This window comes from Lycium ferocissimum, chromosome 6, assembly GCF_029784015.1.
Source record: "Lycium ferocissimum isolate CSIRO_LF1 chromosome 6, AGI_CSIRO_Lferr_CH_V1, whole genome shotgun sequence".
Taxonomy (NCBI): domain Eukaryota; kingdom Viridiplantae; phylum Streptophyta; class Magnoliopsida; order Solanales; family Solanaceae; genus Lycium; species Lycium ferocissimum.
In genome coordinates, this window is record NC_081347.1 from 52,628,859 (window position 1) to 52,651,293 (window position 22,435).

General features: G+C 39.1%; 1 pseudogene; it reads left to right on the forward strand.

Annotated features, from left to right (window-relative positions):
* Positions 1-441: 441 nt before the first annotated feature.
* Positions 442-1,425, forward strand: LOC132061383 (uncharacterized; annotated as a pseudogene).
* The last annotated feature ends 21,010 nt before the right edge of the window (positions 1,426-22,435 follow it).

A 22,435-nucleotide genomic window follows, 5' to 3' on the forward strand; every position in this document is an offset into this window, starting at 1 on the left:
GCAATCTTTACCAAAAACCAAGCTGAAACCTATCAAATATATTCATGGACAGCCTACTGTTCAATTTACTTTGAACACTACTACAAAAGTTGCTTTTACGGACCAAATTTTAGCGGCTATAGACAAATTGATGCCAATTTGTTATGTAAGCGAAATCTTTACCGACAAATAAGCAATAGCCAGCAGTGAGGTTTAAGCATACACCATTCTATTATCAAAAATGGAATATTCATGCTTGTATTGAAATAAGTATAATAATATTTCCATGGTTTCAATTCATAGATTGTGAAAACACAGAATCTTGAAGTTCTAGTAACATATAAAGGTTTTAGAAAAGCTCACTTTCAGTTGACCCTTTATGGTATTCAGATTCCCACGATTAGAAGGCCAAGAAGAGACATTACATTTTTCATCTTGCAAAACTAAGCCATTTTCCTTCAACAAAAATAGCAAATACCAAAATCATCAAAACATGTTCTTGAAAATCCTTTCAACATGATATCTCTCTTTCTTTTCTTCATTATATGAAGAAAAAAGACTTAGAAAAATCACACAAAATATTAAAAAAATGGGTGTCTTTGCATCAACAATTGCCTCAAAGTTATCATTTTTTCCACCGAGCCATCATATCAAGTTGATTTAGATGAACAAACACAAAAATTGAAACTATTAGGTGTCCCTCAAAGTGAAAAGGGTGAAGTTTCAATTCTGCAAACAAAGATAGGACATTATATTTTTGCAGTTTTTGTTAGGAACAAAGCTGCAAATTTGACACTACTTTACTCACATGGAAATGCTGCTGATATAGGCCAAATGTTCCAGTTTTTCGTCGAGCTTAGTGATCGTTTACGCGTAAATGTTATGGGATATGATTATGTTGGATATGGAAGGTCTAATGGAGAACCAAGTGAGCAAAACACATATGCTGATATAGAAGCTGTTTACAAATGTCTAAAAGAGATTTATGAAGTGAAGGAAGAAGACATTATATTATATGGACAATCAGGAAGTGGTCCAACTCTTGAATTAGCCACAAAATTGCCTCAAATTAGGGGTGTGATTCTGCAAAGTGCAATACTTTATGGACTTCGAGTAATGTATCGTATAAAGTATTCTCTTTGGCTCGACATATACAAGAACATTGATAAAATCCCATATGTCAGTTGTCCCATTCTTGTGATTCATGGTACAGAAGATGAAGTAGTTGATATTTCACATGGCAAAAAGCTTTGGGAGCTAAGTAAAATGAAGTATGAACCATTGTGGGTAAATAGAGGAAATCACAGTGACTTACAAGTTTTTCACAAAATTGATCCATTTCATCCAAGTTTCATGGTAGTGATCCCTACTCCAATTGAAGTACCTGAGAAAATAACCTTGTTCGTCCCACCCAACTGTTGCAACTTAAAGAATCTACTGTTATAATTTTGATGTGTACCGTCATTGCCAAAATATTGACCAAATTACTTCTTGACGATTCGGGCAAATTTTCTTTCAAGACTATTTTCCCAGATAAACACTGAACATTATCTCTCTGAAAAGTTGTATTCGCAGTGTTGCTAGATATGCAGTTCAAGTATAAATATTGTTCTAGAAAATTGCAAAAATCACGTAAAATATGAGACCAAAATTGTCCAAAGTCGCTTCAAGAAACTTAAACAGAAAGCGGCATATCCACTTACCTGTAAATATAGGACACCGAGGCGGCAAAAAAAGCTGAATAACCTGTATATCATCTTTGTTAGTTCATCCTCCCTAGTTCCAATAATTGGTCCCCACTACTAAGCGAAGTTGTATTGACTGAGAATCCAAAAAAGCTTTTCTTTTCCAGTAACAAAAGTCGCAAAAATAAGGAAGATACTTCCTGCAATTAAACAACATGAAGACAGTCAGAATGAAAATCAGAGAAAGTCAGAAACCGTTGAATTTAAGCTGAAAACAATAAATAAATACTAAAGAAGCTCACTTTAATCAATCCTTATGCATCAAAATAGTTCTATATGCAAACGACACAAATAAAATTGGGATATACCAGTTCACAAACTATTACGGTCCTAATAAGTTGGAACAATTTTGTGAATATTAGATTTACACCCAAGAGTAACAAATAAAAGCTGAGTAAGCTTCTGGCAGAGTTATTTATAATGAATACATGGCTCCAAGCTCACGTATGTTGTTGCATTTTCTGCTAGATCACCGACATGTATAATTTCAACGATGGCCAAGACCACTTAAAGTCATCTTCCATGGTCTATAGTGCACCAGTGTTCACAATGCAGTACAAGTCGTATCTTTCATATGAATTTCATATTACATAAAGTACTGGAGAAATTCTAGAATCAGATAAGTAAAAGAGTACTTGGAATATAAAAATAGATCGACATCTCATATGCTTAGATCTAATTAATCAAAATGTTAATGTACAATGGATCAAGATTGCACAATTTACCAGGATGGGGAAGTAACAAAGAAAAAGAACAACGGATGTTCCATCTTAATACGCAGTATTACCTAATAGAATACATCTCTAAATGTAGTATTACCTAATACATCTCTACTCCTTTAATCCACACAAGTATTAATATATCACGACATCCATGATTAAAAAGTTCTTTTTTCAATCGTGTGAAAGTGACACTTAATATAGAATACGACCAGTTATTAAGTTAAGGACAAAGGTAAATGGAAAAAACCAAAAAAATGAGTCTTTTAAGCCAAGCAAGTTCATAAAACAGAGCAAAATTCAAATATATTTAAATTCCAACTACTTCACTTGCCTCAGGTGCAACATCTTTGCTGGTCTGTCCATTTTCAGATCCACATCTTCTGAGTAACCACCACGAACCTCCATCAACAAACTGTCAAGAAACTCTCACTAAAGCATCACAAAATACTCTACATAAATGAAACGCATATTGTTAGCTAATGTTGTCCAGTAGAAATTATGAGTTCGGACCCAGAAAAGATGAGGCATATATCAAAATTTATGTATACCTTAGTTCAAACCCCCAGAAGAGATGGGTCATATATCAAAATTTACATATACCTGGCCAGCCTTAGTAGTTGTCCAGAGGCACATACAATTCACAAAATTGATCCATTTCATCCAAGTTTCATGATAGTGATCCCTACTCCAATTGGAGTACCTGAGGTCTTTTTCCCAGGATAAAAAAGGTAAGTACCACATAAGAGAGTTGAAACAATTGACTTACGTGCTTAAGACATCAACATGTTGTATTGCAACAGAGTTAATATGATCAAAACTACATAAGAAGCACTAAAGCAACCAAATGGAGCAAGCAAGCACACAATGTCACGGGCTTGGGAACTAAACAAACCCACTTATACATCGAAAGCTTTTGAGTGTTGACGTTGCTTTCAGCCTGTCAACTGCTTTTCTAGCAAATGTGCCAGAGGATTTAGTATTCTGCACCATTAAGAATAAGAGCATAGAAATCAAGCAACAATTTCGTAACATCTCAAATGAGAGATAACACCAAAGTTTGTTATTCTTAATGTATTCACATGTAAATAGTCAATACACAATAAATTTAAGTTTAGGGCGACAATAGTGTATTAACATTTTGTATTAACATTTAGTATCACAGGGGGGGAAGCACAAAGTTACCTATTCTCTTGATTCTTCAAGTATTTGTTATCCGCAAAATTTATAAAACCATCATCACTTGATTACTAACATAATTTCCTTCCTGCACCAAGGTTTCCATTTTAAAAAACTCCAAAAATCAGTAAAAAATCAATGGCCACTCACACAGTTGTTACCACATGTGGATATTAAAAAAATATAAAGGCAAGAGTAGAGATTTTTCAACCAAAAAAGATTTATTCTGTTCACTGATCAAAAAATGGCAAAAAAAATGACAAAAAGATTCTTACCGCGCAATTAGTGCATCTTTTCCAAAGGCCCCCGCTAGAAGTAAATGCAATTGAATTTCATGAATTTTAAAATTTACCCATGGGCACACGCAATCGAAATGATCTGCCTCGATCGGAGGAACTAATATACATCCAAGTTTAACAGAATCATGGTATCTTCAAGTATAAGGCATCATAGTCCATACACAACTTTTGCATTTAATGATTGGTAAGCAAAGCCGACAATAGTTCTAACCATACCGAAATATAAAGGTGAATATAATGAGACCACATTGAACATAATCCATGTACATTTCAGTATTATGTTTTCAGACTTCGTGCATTTCAATAATCAATGTGTCGGCAATAGTTCAAGGTTTACTTGCACTACTGGGTCTTCACTTTTTTAACACAGAGGCATATACTCTTCAATTTCATTCAAAAAAAAAAAAAAAACAGATACAGTTGATTATGCTTTGTGATTAACCATGACGGTGTCCCACTTTCATGAAAACAAATTGAAAAAAAAAAAAGGCAGAGGCTCCAACCATCAATCATCCAACTGGTAGCATTTAAAAAGCTGCTATAGTCAAGCCACAACTGAAAAATGAAATTTGGAGTTGAGCCAACAAAGCATGACTTGCAACATACACATTTCCATTATGTCATTATCACTCAATGCAGTGTAGATTTATTGCAACTAAAGAACCATGGCATTCAAACGACTTTCGATTAAACTTAACAGTAGTAATAACTTAGCCATCATTAATGTGTGTAAGGTCATGAAAGAAAAATTAAAATGGAATATCTATATATGGTAGCACTATCACACAGTGGCCTAGGAAGATTCAGGAAAAGCAAAACTCTCAATATTGTTTTCTCTGTTGAATTGCAACACTGACTTTGTTTAACCTGTAGAGGAGGTATGGTGAATTGCAACAGGTGTTATACGTGTGAAATGGATATTGAAGACACCGATCAGCAGGTGCCGTCATCTACTATCAGCAGTTGTAAAGCTTGTTTAAAGGCCTTTTTGGTTTAAAGTAGGTACTGCCCTTTACACTCAAATATACTCTTTTGCACGGAAAAGTGAGGAATATGATTAGAGAAAGCAGGACGGAATGAACTGAGTACCAGCATGTACCTACTATAGATTGTGTGGGGGCATTAATACCTGGGCACTCCCTTAGAACTTGACACCTCTTATCCACCGCGCCAAACAACCAAAAAAAAGAAGAAAACCAAAAAAAGAAGAAAAACAGTCATCTGAAAAATAGTTATCAGTATGTACAAGACAAAGCTTTTGAGTCAAAAACTCATCCCACATTGTAAAACCAAACAAATATCTCCTCAAAGATTGAAACTTCATCAAAAATAAAATTAAACCATTTGAGAAATGAATGATCTAAGGAAATATAGCAACATTAAACCCATGAAATCATGCAAGAGATTCAAACTTGCACAAAAAAAAAAAAAAAAAAAAAAAAACAAAAAAAAACAAACAAACAATAACACAATAGACATTCAACGAACATAAATGAACAATGTTACATTACCATAAAGATAATCTCAAATTTTCTTATAAACACAAACCATCAAAGAAATGTCTTAAAGAAACCAAAACCAAGTCATTACTATGTATATTTTTCAAAAATAAAAATAAAAAATTAACTCACTCAAGCTCCAAGTACTCTTCAAAAGGCACCAATAACAAGCACCTTTCTAGAAAATGCCCGCACAAGATCTGAAATATACAAAAGTAACAGCTAACTCAGTCAGTCACACTACACTTCTCAGTCACTTCCATTTACATTAAAGTTAAATACCTACAAACGACATGGCATCTTGATGGACATAAGCAAAAGCCAACGAAACCATTGACGTAAACAAGAGTATGCAATCTTTACTTTTAAAAAAACCCATTTTGTGTAATCTTCGTTATATCTCTTTATTTTTTTAGTGAGGAAGGCTCCTAGCAAATAAAAACACGATAACAAAAACAACAAAGTAAAAAAAAAGTCACTTTTATTTGAAAACATATTCTTATTTGTTACATCTGAATGCAATAACATAATATTCACTTTTTTGCAAGTAATAAAATTCAATAGGCTTTGAATTTCTCTAGTTTAAGGTTGAGAATTTTGTTGACCTCTATAATGGAGTTTTGAAGGGTATTCTTCACTTTAATTTCATTCCAAACAATGTTGAACTCAAAAATTAGTACAAAATCAACTCTAAACTAGAATTTGGCTCAAAAAATTGAAACCCAGCTTCTAAAACATTAACTCTTCTCAAACCCAGACAATAGGATTAAATCACAAACATAAATTAGAAGAAAAAACATCTATTTCACAGAAACCCATTTGTGTGTTAAGCTTTTCCAAAAACCTTTCAATGAAATTTGTAAAATTAATGAAATATATATATATTTTTTAACCACTACCAATACCAACTAAATACATCATAAATTCATAAAGATCTTTTCTTTTTTCTATTCTACCCACTATAAAGACTTGTGAGCTTCATTCCCCTGCTCATCCATAACAATAAAGTACCAACCTTTTGAATTACAAACAAAATTAAGCATGGGTATCTTATCTACCAAAAAAAAAAAAATACAATCTTTAACCTTTTAAAGCATAATAAGCAAAACCCAAAAATCAATCTTCATTTCTTTCGACTTTTCAACATCGTTGAGGGTTTTACACAAGATTAAATATGGGTACATTATCTACCAAAAAAAGATCAAATCTTTAAGACTTGTAAAGCATAATAAGCAAAATCCACAAACAAATCTTCACTTATCTTTAAGGGTTTTAACACAACAAAGAAGGCAATAAGAAGAATTGTAGGTATGAAATTTATCAAAAGGACATATCTTGGATCAATACAATGGGCTGAGGAATCTGAAACTTGGGGAAAATGTTGCATTTAACAATATTTCTAATTTTAAAGAACAATACAATCAGAGAAATCAATGGATGATGTAGATAGAGAGGAGCAAACCTGTAGATTTGGCCGTGGTATCTTTGTTGGAGAAGAAACTGAAGCCGCTAAATAGCAAAGTGGCCAAGTAAGCTGTGGTAATATGACCAAGGTGAAGAAATTTTGGTGCCTGATATGTCCAAAGGGTTTAATACTAATATGTTTACAAATTTTATACATTGACCCAATTTTAGGATTTATTTCTTAATTAAAAAAAGAGGTCATATTAAGGAAAGTCTCGGGATATGTATCAAATCAATACGTACTATGAAAGTTAAGGACATTACTTATTACGGAGGAATAGTTCAATATCCGATGTTGTTATCACCTCCTTGAACTTGTAAATCACCTTGGAATTAAATCATTACAGCAAAAAACTTTCTTCTTTTTTTTTTTTTTTAAAACAGCCATTTCTCCTTCCTCGATTCAATATCCGGTATGTTGTTATCACCTCCTTGAACTTGTAAATCACCTTGGAATTAAATCAAAGCAAAAATTTCTTCTTTTTTTTTTTAAAACAGCCATAGGGGTCAACGATCCCCTTTTTTTTTTCTTTGAATTTCTTTTTGGAAATGAAATGAAAGAAATGAAATGTCTTCATCAACTTTCTATTTATATGCTTGCTCCTAAGAGGACACATGTCCCCCTCCTTTGTGAGTCACAAATCCACTTCTTGGATTTTTTTTTTAAAATATCGGGTGGGGCCACTTAGTAATTAATCTTAATTAATTTAATTAATCACTAATTTTACTTAGTAATCTAATCACAATTAATCAATCCCTAACCTCCAATAATATTTCTATACCAAATAAAATTTATAAGCACTTGTGCATTAAAACAAAATCGAGGTTAAAAGTCTCTACCTCGTATCCCAAAATAGTCTTGTCCTTAACTTATCGCGATTAGCTTAAAATATCCCAATGTACAAAGATACGGGATATAACATCCTTCCCCACAGAACATTCGTCCTCGAATGTTATACTAGTCTCACAAGGTCTTATAGGACTTCGGGGAGTCTCTTTTATAGCTATCACATATAGTTCATTTATCAATCTACATAACCAATTTAGGAGTTTAGATTACCCGTAGGCATAGGAAACAAGTAGGGATACTTATTCTTCATTTCCTCTTTGGCTTCCCAGGTCATCTCCTCCCTGTTATTGTTCCGCCATAATACCTCAACGAAAGCCACGTCTTTAGTACGCAACCTTCTTACCTGGCGATCCAGTATAGCTACAGGGTTTTCCTCGTACGATAACTCCTCCGTTACCTGGACATCATCCACGGGGAATATCCTGGAAGGATCACCAATACATTTGCGAAGCATAGACATATGAAACACTGGGTGTCTTTCCTAATCGGATAGTGGGTAGTCTAATTCGTGGCAACCTTGCCTACCTTACGAACAATCCGATAAGGCCCAATATACCCTCGGGCCGAGCTTCCCCTTTTTGCCGAATCTCATTACACCCTTCATGGGTGACACGCGCCAAGAATACCCAATCGCCGATCTGAAACTCTAAGTGTCGACGTCGATTATATGCATATGACTTCTATCGACTCTGAGCTGCTAATAACCTTTCCCGAACAAGTTTCACCTTATCAATGGCTTGCTAAATCATATCTAGGCCGATTAACTTCGACTCCCCAACATCAAACCAGCCAATAGGTGACCTGCACTTTCGCCATACGAGCCTCATACGGTGCCATCCTCGAATACTGAATGGTAGCTATTATTATAGGCAAACTCAATAAGTGGCAGATGATCATCAGTACCCTACGAAGTCAATAACACACATGCCCGCAACATATCTCCTAGCGTCCGAATAGTACGCTCGGCACGTCCATCGATCGAGGGTGAAATGCGTGCTAAGACTCACTGTGTCCCCAATCCTTCCTGGAATGATCTCCAGAAGTTAGATGTAAACTGAGCACTTCTGTCAGATATAATAGATGTGGGAACTCCGTGAAGTCTTACTATCTCCTTAATATATAACTTTGCATAGTCCTCAGCGAATAAGTAGTCACATTTCGGAAGAAAATGGGCCGATTTTGTCACCCTATCTACAATAACCCATATGGAATCATACTTCCGTGGGAGCGCGAGGTAAACCCGTAACGAAGTCCATATTAATTGCTTCCCACGGCTTCCAGTCGGAATTTCCATCTCCGTAATAATCCACCGAACTTCGATGCTCGACCTTAACCGGTGGCAATTTGGGCACCGAGCAATAAACTCTAACGTGTCCTTCTTCATACCATCCCACCGGTACAAGCATATCGAGGTCATGATACATCTTTGTGAACCCGGATGAACGGGAATAACGGGCATAGCGCCTCTCCCCGCATAACTCGTCGCCGTAGCCCGGCAACCCCGAGTACACATAATCGCCCCTATATAGTAGTACTGCTGCGGTGTAATCTCGAATGGGGTCTTTGTTACACCTCGGAATTTTTCCGTTTTTCCATTGAGTGACGAGTAGAACGATGGAAAACTTGATATATGATGTGTTGTTAAGTTAGGAATGGCCAATCATGAATTTTGTGGAAATAATAAGTTGCGAGAATTTCCCGGCAAGAAAACAAAAGTGTACACGGCCCGTAAAGTGATTTGCGATTTGTATAGTGCGATCGTCCTCCAAGCAGTCAAAATCTCAACTTTCTGTTTTTCTTAAGCTTAAATACGTGCGTGGAGGACGGGCCGTAAACTAGTATACGGCCCGTAAACCATGGTCGTAAATCACCATGCATGCTGCCAAAGTTTCTGGTTCTGCTTAAGGTTAAAGACGACCACGAGGGACGGTCCGTAAAGTGGAATACGGACCGTAAACCTCCATGGACCCTTTGTTCACCTCGGCCATATTTCCAATTCATTAAATATGAGGACCAAGGCTTATTTCATTTCATTTCTACACTACACCACTTTCTAAAACCTCTCTTCATTTATTACACAAGTTTTCAAAATGGATATTTGAGGATCAACAAACATTAAATAAGTGAATCAAGAGTAAAGGAAATCATCAAAGATCATCCAAGTCAAGAAACCCAAATGGAGAAAAACTAGGGTTTGCTCAAAGAGGAGTATTAGCAACCAAGGCTTGTTCCTAAAACATCTAAGGTAAGGTTCATGATATTTATATGTTGTTTAAGGTATTTTGGGAGTTGAAATACTTGGTCATTAAAAGAGAATAGCAAAATGGGTTATGAATGATGAATAGTGACGTTTTGAGACATAGTTGGAATTGAATCATGAATGTTGTTGGGTTGTGATATAAATATGTTGTAAATGACCTATAGAACATGAAATGAGTGTTGGATACGAAAGAATATGACGATGGATTTTTAGTCATAATTATGGGAAATTGAGGTGAATTATGAAATGCGAATCATACGAACGAATGATGATTGTTGTTAATCATATTGTGATGATAATTATGAATGTTGGGAGTTGTTATGGAATATGGCGGAAGGTAGTATAAACAAAGGAAGCGCTGCCCAAATTTCTATAGCTTTAGTAAGTATGTTTTTACGATGACATAGCTAATGATGATACGAATTCCATTGAAGGTAAACGAGTGCATTCAAGGAGCACGAGCGAGCACTAGAATAGTTAAGCGGCAAAGGTATGTGAGGCTAATCCCTTTCCTTCTAAGGCATGAATTTCCTCTTTTACTATGAATGTTTCATCTCCAAGAAAGTTAAGAGTCCTCTCTCATGAATAGCTATACGAGATAAGAAATATAAGATGAATACGAAAATGATGATAGCAAGCTAAAGTCTAGAAATGCTATAGCCTATGATACGATGCCTCTAAGAAGCGAATGATGACATTTATGTAATTTAATGATATTGATCATTGTGCACACTCACCTTACGCTTGTTCCTTCAAGGTGAGGGGAATACGTAAGAATGCTCATAATGACATCGGGGTCCACGACCTTACGTCACCCCGATAAAGTATGAATAATAAGAGTCCCTATGCATGTATTGTAATACGTATATGATGTCAAGCATACCATGATGAGCTATGATGAGCATATTATGATAAGCATGATGTAATGAGCATATGATAATATCACACCGCGCCTATATGGCCGGGCGATCACCGCAAGGCGGGGGCGGCCCCCACACACACACCGTGGCCAAATGGCATGGGCGGAGACACCACTAGTAGGGCGGCAGGATAATATCTGGATGCGGGATGCTGGACGCAGGCTATTGATGATGCTAATGATATTGATTATTACACCGCACCTATATGGTCGGGCAGTTATTACAGTATGGACATATATGATACGATGATAAGTACGAAAGTAAGTCAGCATGCATGATCATCCTTATGATTCAGTCAGTTGCAGATTGCTCCTTGTTTTATGCCTCCTCAGTTATTGATGCTTCTTTATTGTTTATGCTTTACATACTCAGTACAATATTCGTACTGACGTCCTTTCTTCGGACGCTGTGTTCATGCCCACAGGTAGACAGGGAGGTGACCCAGACTCATAGGAGCTAGCAGGTTGATTTGAAGCCTCCATATTAGGAAGTGCCATAGATTTCTCTTTTGGTATATATATATCTGTATATTCATGTTTTGGGCATGACGGGGTCCTGTCCCGTCCAGATGTCTAGTATTCCAGTAGAGGCTCCTAGATACACAGTGTGGGTAGTCTAGTCCCATGGCTTTTATGTATATGCATGTATATATTATTTTGGATAGCCGAAGGGCTTATGTTATAAAAGCAAATGTATTTCAGAAAGATTCCAGTTTTACATGATTATGAGCTTATAGTATGAATAATAGTAGATAAGCAGGTAAGTGAGTGGTGTTCGGTGGTTCAACCCGGATACCGTCGCGGCCCGTAGTTCGGGTCGTGACAAAAGTGGTATCGAGCCGGTTCGGTCCTAGGAAGTGTCTACGAGCCGTGTCTAGTAGAGTCTTGTTTATGGTGTGTTGCGCGCCACGCTAATAAACGAGGAGGCTACGGGGCATTTAGGAAAAATGACCATCTTTCTTCATATGAGATCGTGCGATAAGTGAGTATAAGATTTAATCCTCCCTAATGAGTATGTTGTGATTTCGAAATGCGCCGAAAGCTAAAGCCGCCCGGAAGGGCAAGACTACGACAAAGAGGCGGGCGAAGAGAGCCGCCTATGAATGTTGATGAAGGAGAGTCACGTCATGAGGCCACTCTAATGCCTCCATATTCCTCCTACTGCCTACGGAAGGGGCTTCTATTCAGTTCCTCACGCCGCTACCGGGTCAGCAAGTGACCGAAGCTATCAATTTGTTGACCCAGTTGGTTGCCGCTCAGGCACAACGACAGAACGTGGGGCCAAGTGATCGCTCAGCTAGTACGAGAGCTCGTGACTTTATGAGCTAAATCCTCGAATTCTTTGGGTCAAAGCCGGATGAAGACCCGCGAGAGCTTCATTGATGAGATACTAAGAACCTTGCGGATTATTCATGCTTCAGGCGAGTCGGTGGGTTGGCATCATATAGACTCCGAGATGTGGCGGTTTATGGTACAATAATTGGAGAGCGTCGAGGCAAGAAAATGCGCCTCCTCCCGTGTGGCAAGAGTTCGTCGATGCCTTCATTCATTATTTGCCACCCGAGGGTCCGCTTGTTAGAGCGGATAGATTTCGAATTTGAAGCAAAGGTAATATGAGCGCCCGAGAATATAGTCTTAAATTTAATTCCTTGGCTAGGTATGCCCCGCGATGGTGGCCGACATGGGTGACCGGGTGTATAGATTTGTGAGTGGCTTAGGGCCACATTTATTCAAAGATTGCCTAACGGCTTCATTACAAGACGGGATGGACATTTCCCGAATTCAAGCTGCGTACCCAAAAATCTTGAAGGGCAACAACCTCCACAAAGAGGTGAACGTGATGTTGATAGAGGGCCGAGCAAAAGATCTAGATCTATGGCCACGGGCGGCGTGATTATAGAGGGGGATCGAGCGGACATTTTCTAGGCACTCGAGAGTCGGTCGGCGACTAGTGCACCTCCCGCGGTATGCGGACGAGAAGATTTGATCGCTCTTTCCGATCGGGACGAGGGCCGAGTTCAAGGGCCCCGAGGTTCACGGTCGGGGGTGATCACGGTCGGAAGGAGACCTCCGATGCCGCGATGCGATCGGTGCGGTAGATTACATTCCCCGGATAGTGCGCCGTGGGGTTCGGACGCTTGTTATACTTGCGGCCGGGTAGGGCACATGATGAGAGATTGCCCGTCGATGAGTGGCAGAGCTAGGACCCGGCCACGGGATCATTAACGAGGATGCTTCGATCGTCCTACGGGCGGACTTCGGACCCCCGAAGGGAGGTAGAGGCCGAGGGGAGTATCGCCGGGTGCCTACGCGGCCGCTTATATGCATGCATGGACGGCAAGATCTTGAGTCCTCCCTAGATGTGGTCACGCGGGTACATTGTTGTGTTCTCTTATGATGTGTATGTATTGATAGATCGGGATCTACGTTATCATATATTACTCCTTATATTGCAAATGTTATTGGGTGAGGCTTAGGAGCCGATCAAACCTTTTGAGAGGTATCCACTCCGGTTGGTGATCCCGTGATAGCTAAGCAAGTATATAAAGATTGTATAATTGTGATATGTGATCGTCGGACAAAGGCGATTTAGTTGAGCTAGAGATGCTAGACTTTGATGTTATAATGGGTATGGATTGGTTGGCCTCTGTTACGCAGTAATGTTGTTGCCCGAATGAAATTGGTTCGCTTTCAATTCCCGGGAGAGCCGTGCTTGAATGGAAAGGTAATACGGCTACTCCGAGTAGGTTTATTTCCTACCTTAGGGCAAGAAAGATGATCGCTAAAGGCTACGTTTATCATTTAGTTCGAGTTCATGATACGGAGACGGAGTCTCTGCCTTCCGATGCACATTGGGTAGTAAGTGAGTTTCCGGATGTATTTCCGGATGAGCTTCCGGATTCCTCCGAGAAAGGAGATTGACTTTGCCATTGATGTGTTGCCGGAATCAGGAGCCTATCTCTATTCCTCTTGCCTCGAATGGCTCGTGAGAATTAAAGGAGCTAAAGGCACGGTTGAAAGATTTCTTTGGAAAAGGGGTTCATTAGGCCTAGTTCTTCACGTGGGGAGCACCGGTCTTATTTGTGAGAAAGAAGGATGGCTCCCTGAATGTGCATTGATTATAGGCGGTTGAATAAAGTGACGATAAAGAACGGTATCTCTCCCAAGAATAGATGATTTATTTGATCAGCTTCAGGGTGCCAAGTGGTTTTCAAAAATAGATTTGAGGTCGGGTTATCATCAAGTGAGAGTCAGAGAAGAAGATATTCCCAAGACAGCTTTTAGAACAAGATATGGCCATTATGAATTCCGAGTGATGTCGTTCGGGCTGACTAATGCCCCAGCAGTGTTCATGAACTTAATGAATAATGTATTCAGGCCTCTTTTAGATCTATTTGTGATAGTCTTCATTGATGATATTTTGGTGTATTCTCGCACAGAATCAGAACATGCAGATCACTTGCGAATCGTTCTTGGAATTCTCCGAAATCGAGAGTTGTATGCTAAATTTTCCAAAGTGCGAGTTTTAGCTAAATTCGCGACATTCTTGGGCCATGTGATTTCGGATGATGGCATTAGAGTTGATACTCGAAAATAGAAAATAGGGGCTGAAGACTTGGCCAAGGCCGACGCGCCTACGAGAGAAGTTCGTAGCTTTACGGGATTGGCGTTATTACGAAGGTTTGTAGAGGGCTTTTCGTCCATCTCGGCCCCATTGACGAGTTAACCCGAAAGTTAGCAAAGTTTCGGTGGAATGACGCACATCGAGCGTAGCTTCCAAAGAGTTGAAAACGACGACTCACCTCGGCTCCGGTTCTAACGCTTCCGGAAGGGCCGGATGGCTATGTTATATATTGTGATGCTTGGTGTCGGGCTAGGATGTGTATTAATGCGGCATGGAAAAGTCATTGCTTATGCTTCGAGGCAGTTTGCGAAAACATGAAAAGAACTACTGACTCATGATCTAGAATTGGCCGCAGTTATTCATGCATTGAAAATGTGGAGACATTACTTGTATGGTGTGCATGTGGATATCTATACAGATCACAAGAGACTCCAATATATTTTTAAACAAAAGGAGTTGAATCTGCGACAGAGGCGGTGGTTAGAATTATTGAAGGACTATGATATTGATATTTTATATCACCCCGGAAAAGCCAATGTAGTTGCTGATGCACTTAGCCGCCAATCAATGGGCAGTTCATGTGAAGTCCCTCCAGGAAAGAAAGAAATGGTTTATGAGCTCCGTCATCTAGCTAACCTTGGAGTGAGAATAATTGATTCAGGCGATGCAGGAGTTAGAATCAATAATCCCATAGTTTCGTCCTTGGATTCAGAAATAAAAGAGCGACAATACGAGGATCCCAAATTAGAATATTATAAAGGTGTGAAATTTCCAAAAGAAAGGTCACCATTTGAAGTCTCGACAGATGGGGTTCTCAGGTACCAGAATAGGCTATGTGTCCCGGATGTGGCAGAATTTCGTCGCCAAATCTTAGAAGAAGCTCATTGCTCCCGGTATTCCATCCACCCGGAGCGACAAAAATGTATCATGACCTTAAATCGATGTATTCTTTGGGATGGCATGAAAAGAGACATAGCAGAATTTGTGGTCAAATGTCCGAATTGTCAGCAAGTGAAGATAGAACATCATAAGCCAGGAGGGTTATTACAAGCAATGGAAATTCCTACATGGAAATGGGAAGTGATCAATATGGATTTCATTGTAGGATTGCCCCGTTCCCAAGGCAAGTATGATTCTATATGGATGATAGTGGACGGACTCACGAAAGCGACTCATTTCTCCCCGGTCGAACCACGTACTCAGCGAGGAAGACTATGCGAGCCGTATCTCAAGGAAATTGTGCGACTTCGCTAGTCGTCCGATATCTATTATTTCGAGATAGAGACACAGTTCCACGACCAAGTTACGGAAATCCTTTCAAGAGGGCCTAGGTATTCAAGTAAGGCTTAGTACGGCATTTCATCCATCGGAGCGGCGGACAGAAAGAGCGTACTATTCGGACACTTGGAGGATATGCTAAGGGCATGTGTTTTAGATTTTGGTGGTGGTTGGGATGACCACTTACCCCTAATAAGAATTTGCCTACAATAATAGTTATCGTTCTAGTATCCAAATGGCTCGATACGAAGCTTTGTACGGAAGGAGTGTAGATCTCCGATTGGATGGTTTGATGTCGGAGAGGTACGATTAATAGGCCCCGAGGCTGATTCGGCAAGCGGTGAAAAAGTCAAAATGATCCGAGATCGATTGTTGACAGCTCAAAGTCGCCAAAAGTCTTATGCGGATAACCGCCGGCGAGATTTAAAATTTCGGGTTGATGATTGGGTGTTCTTGAAGGTGTCACCAATGAAAGGGGTGATGAGGTTTGGTAAGAAAGGAAAGTTGAGTCCTCGGTATGTTGAACCTTACAAAATCATCCGCAAGGTGGGTCAAGTAGCATATGAATTAGACTTGGCACCCTGCAACTGGTCAAATAAATCGTCAATCCTGGGGAGGGGATATCTATTCTTTATGGTCACCTTGTTCAGCTGCCTATAATTAATACACATCCGCAGCGACCTATCTTTCTTTCTCACGAACAGTACAGGTGCTCCCCAAGGTGATGTGCTGGGCCTAATGAAGCCCTTCTCTAACAAATCCCTCAGTTGCTCCTTGATTCTTTCGATTCTGCGGTGCCACTGCGCGGGAGGAATAGATATGGGCTAAGTATGCGCAACACATCTATAATGAACTCTATCTCCCGCTCAGGAGGAAGACCTGGAAGTTCATCTGGAAATACATCTGGAAATTCATTGACTATCGGGACTGACTGAAGAGTCGGTACCTCTGCTTTCAAGTCATGCACACGAACCAGATGATAAATATAACCCTTTCTAACCATCTTCCTTGAGGTATGAAATAAACACCCGCTCGGCGATGCCGTATTCCTTAGCCATTCTATAGTTGGCTCCCACAGGAAGCGAAACCGAACTATCTTGTTTCTACAATCAACGTTAGCATAACAAGAAGCTAACCAATCCACAAACCATAATAACATCAAACTCGGTCATATCTAACTCTCAAATCTGCCAAAGTATGACGACTATATATATTCACCAGAACACTTTTTATATACTGCTTTGCTATAACGAATCTCCTACCGGTGTAGCTACCTCAAATGGTTCAATCGGTTCAGATTTTATCCCGATTCTACTAGCAACAAAAGGAGATATATATGATAAGGTGGAGCACTGAATCTATCAATGCATATACGCGTCCGGAGAAGATAGATAATATACCCGTAACCACATTTGGTGACGCCTCCTGATCCTGTCTACTAGCCAAAGCATATATGCGGTTCGAAGGACCGCTAGAACTGGAAGCTCCGCCACGGCCTCTACCACGGCCTGCTGGTGTCTGAATACCCTGCCCCATAGGGCGCATAGCTACAGAAGAAGATGAACTAGCAACCGACCCGGTGGGTGGTGCACCACGGACTACCCCAAACGGATGCTCATCATAATATGGCCTTGGCGGCCGCAAGTAAAGCAAGCACCAGCAGCGAAACGGCATTCCCCAAAATGAGGCCTACCACAACGAGAACATCGAGGCAAGGTGGCCTCGACCCCGACCCGAACTCCTGTGCATCTGCCGAACACGAAGCCTGGAGCTGCGACCGGCTCACCGATTACCCCGTGCTATCAAATCTCCTACCCGGTGATGTGGGGGTGCACTCCGGGCTGACTGAGAAGGATATCTACTATACTGCTGAGGCTGCCCGCCTCGAAACTCGCCAGAATACCCAGCTGATCTAGCTCTCTTATGCTGACCCCTGTCATGATCTCTATCGGGCTGACGTCCTCTGTGTCGGTCCTCTACCCCCTGTGCATATGCACACGCACTCGAGCAATATCCATACCGGGCTGAGAAGCCATTATCATACAACTATCAATCATGTAATGATCCAGCCCCATCACATAATGGTGCACTCTATCAGCCATATCAGCCACAATAGTAGGCGCATGTCTAGCCAAAGAATCAAACTCCAGGCTATAGTCTCAAACACTCCTGCCGTTCTGCCTCAAATGCAAGAATCTATCAACTCTAGCTCGCCTCATCTCTGGAGGTAGAAAGTGGCCAAGAAAGGCCTCTATAAACTCATCCCACACCGCTGGAGGAGCACCCTCGCCTCTAGACAATTCCCAGGACTCATACCAATTAACAGCTACATCACGCAACCGATATGAAGCCAACTCGACAGACTCAGTCTCAGAAGCTCTAATTATCCTCAGCGTGCGCTGCATCTGTCGAATAAACTCCTGGGGATCCTCCCCGAGCTTTGACCGTGGAACTACGGGGATTACAAGTCGAAATCACGAGCCCTTAAACTATCATGTACGTCCACATAATCACCTCTAACCCGTGCTGCGAGTACGCCTGCCGCCACTAGTCTAGTCGATGGCGAAGGCTGCATCTCTCATAGCCCTATCCTCCGCCCCCCGGGCGAGGGGCGGAGGCTCGGATGCGGAACCTCGGGGAGGTGGCGGTGGAGCCGCCCCCGATCTGCAGTGGCTGCTGCTCTAAGCCCTACGGTAGTGGCGGTGTGGCGGTGCTCGGCCGACGGAGCACAACCTCGGGAACAAGGCTCGGCATGGGCCCTAGTAACTCTCGGATCTGGCGGTCTCTCCGGCCCCTGCGGCTTGCCTTTTACGGGCGCTGTCGCTTTCTTTGAAGGCATCGCTGTAAACATAATAATCCGTTAGGGAGGAATTATCCTGATAATATAGCTCTATCGCACGATCTAGAGTAAGAAGGAAAGATAACATCCTAAATGTCCTGTAGCTTCCTATTTATAGATGTGGTGCACAACACACCGATAAACAAGACTCTACTAGACACGGTCTGTAGACACTCCGAGGATGAACTACTCTGATACCATTTTTGTCATGACCCAACCCTGTAGGCCATGACTAGTGCCCGAGCTGGACACTCGTATACACCTGTTAACTATAATCAGTCCACAACTAGCATGATAAGGAACTTATATATATATATATATATATATATATATATATATATATATATATATATATATATATATATATAAAGGCAAGACGTATATATATATATATACACATATCACAGTAACCTGTCTCCCGAGGAGTTACAACTGTCCAGATAACATCACACATAAGCCGGCAAGGCTATCATAATATAGGGGAACGTCCCAGCCATACACGAGCCGACAAGGCTACCATAACACACACAACTTCCAATACATATATATATATATATACGCGATATATATATATATATATATACACACAACATCCCAAAACATATATACTCGCAAGCCGACAAGGCTGCCAAAACATAACGCCCCTAAACATAAGTCATATAGACACAACATGACTATATACAACCCACACATATGTCTACAGACCTCTAAGAGTAACAACAGTATCATATGACGGGACAGGGCCCCGCCGTACCCCTGGATGAACACATATATACAACAAAAGGATCTGTACCAAAAATCTAGGCTCCGGGACAAGGGAGCACTCCAAGATAGCTGAATAGATATCCTAAGTACAGCGGATCACCAAAACGAGCGTACGTACACGGGCATGAAACGCGGCCCCCCCGAAGAGGGGGTCAGTACGAGATATGTACTGAGTATATAAAGCATGAAATACAATAAGAAAGATCATAACTGAAGTAGGGATTCCAGGAGACAAGTATAATAGTCAAGAAGTCACTGTACCTGTATCTTACGAATGAGATCATGCATATCATTATCATATACCATACCCGGCCCATCATGGGACTCGGTGAATAATCATATTGTCATATACCGTACCCGGCCCATTATGGGACTCGGTGAATAATCATATCATCATGTCATCATATCATTATATCATCATATAACGTACTCGGCCCTCTAGTGAGGGACTCGGTGGATAATGTAGTAAAATGTGCGTGATAACATACCCGGCCCGGGACTCGGTGAAAGATGTAACAACCATATGCACGAGCGAGTAGTGAGTAACAATATACAACTAGGTCACCATCTGAGACTCAATCGACAAGTAAATTAACTAACACTCAAGTATCAAACGATAGTCATATTAAGGAAAGTCTCAGGAACCATACATATGTATCAAATCAATACGAGACAGCTTATGAAAGTTAAGGACATTACTTATTACAGATTCCTTTAGGAATAGGAACCTTTATATATCATTTACTATCCAATCATATAGAAGACTCGAGGGCTGTAGCTCGACCACTTTAAGAATTCTAATATCAAAAAGTGAATAAGAATCATAAATCATGCTCGAAACTTATGAATAGAATTACCCCGAAGCTCATATCATATCTTACTTACGTCTAGGACATGCCAAAAGAAAGAAGGGATAGGCTTTACATACCTGTTAGCGACTATCCGTAAATCCGTTCGCCTCGTCTCTCTTTTAGCCTATTTAATATAAGAGTAACGTTATCGTTAGTAACTATATTTTCTAGTTCGTAAATTCGTAGGCCATCGCTTATAGAACTTATTCTTTAACTTATATGTCTCGCTTAGGGTTTTTCATTATTCAAGGACCTAACGAAAATCGGGCAGCATTTCCCCTATATATTCGCCTAACCCGACTTTCTAATTATCCTCCTGTCAACAAAAATACCAACAACAATGTGATATACATATAAAATTCTCACAACTCACCCCATAACAATTCCAAATCCATTTCAACCCACGATTTCACATACTAACAATTTCATGTATTTTCTTACTTCCGATTTCGTCCAATTCAATTTTAATAATTTCATTACAACTTTATTAACACAACTACACCATAAAATAGGAAAATCTTACCACGATTTTCTCGGAGGAATTTCTACTCTTAATTGCTCCAATTTCGCAATTTCTCCTTCCTCGATTCAATATCCGATGTTGCTATCACCTCCTTGAACTTGTAAATCACCTTGGAATTAAATCAAAGCAATTTTTTTTTTTTTCTAAAAACAGCCATGGCTGGAACGTGAACGATGGCAGCCATGGTTTGCTCCCCTTTTTTTTCTTTGAATTTCTTTTTGGAAATGAAATGAAAGAAATGAAATGTCTTCATCAACTTTCTATTTATATGCTTGCTCCTAAGAGGACACATGTCCCCCTCCTTTGTTTGTCACAAATCCACTTCTTGGATTTTTTTTTTTAAAATATCGGGTGGGGCCCACTTAGTAATTAATCTTAATTAATTTAATTAATCACTAATTTTAACTTAGTAATCTAATCACAATTAATCAATCCCTAACCTCCAATAATATTTCTATACCAAATAAAATTTATAAGCACTTGTGCATTAAAATAAAATCGGAGGTTAAAAGTCTTTACCTCGTATCCCAAAATAGTCTTGTCCTTAACTTATCGCGATTAGCTTAAAATATCCCAATGTACAAAGATACGGGATATAACATATATATATATATATATATATATATATATATATATATATATATATATATATATATATATATATATATATATATATGAAAAGTAAACTAGACAAATAAAGTTTACATTTTTATCACAAATTGAATATCAATAATTTAAGAAAGCACAATACTTACCAATTCTAACTTTGAATTCTCAATAACAATTCTAACTTTAATAACTTATGGATTCTAACTTTAATATAACTTTGAAAAGCACAATCCCAACCAATTCTAACTTTGAATTCTCAATAACAATTCTAACTTTAGTAACTTATGGATTCTAACTTTAATTCTAAAAATTGAAAAGTAAATCTAGTCAAATAAAGTCTACATTTTAGTTTTGAGGTTATAGAAATATTATAAATTAATAATTCTAACATAAGTTAATAATTCTAACTTTGAAAAGCACAATCCCAACCAATTCTAAAAATTGAAAAGTAAATCTAGAGAAATAAAGTCTACATTTTAGTATTGAGGTTATAGAAATACTATAACTTAACAATTCTAACTTTGAAAAGCACAATCTCAACCAATTCTAATTTGGAATGATCAATAACAATTCTAATAACTTATGGATTCTAACAAAAAACACAATCCAACAAAATAAAAAAAATAAAAACTAGTCAAATAATTAAAGTATACATTTTTGCACATATTCAACATCAATAATATTACATTTTGCACATATTCAACATCAATAATATTACAAAGAATGATAACTAAGCTAACACAAATACATTGACAAAGAACATGAAATATAGCACAATCTCAAGCAAAAAAAAAAAAAAAAAAAAAAAAAGATAAGGAAACTAGTCAAATAAAGTTTACATTTTTTTTCACAAATTCAACATTAATAACATTGCAAATGATGTTTAACAAAGCTAAATAGACTAACATTAGGCCTAAAATCTACAAATAAAACTAAAATTGAAAGAATTTTAAAAGCCCTAATTTAAAAGAAACTAACCTCAATTTATTAAGTTAAAAACGAGTCCGGGGTAGGTGGGGCCGGGCTGCGCAG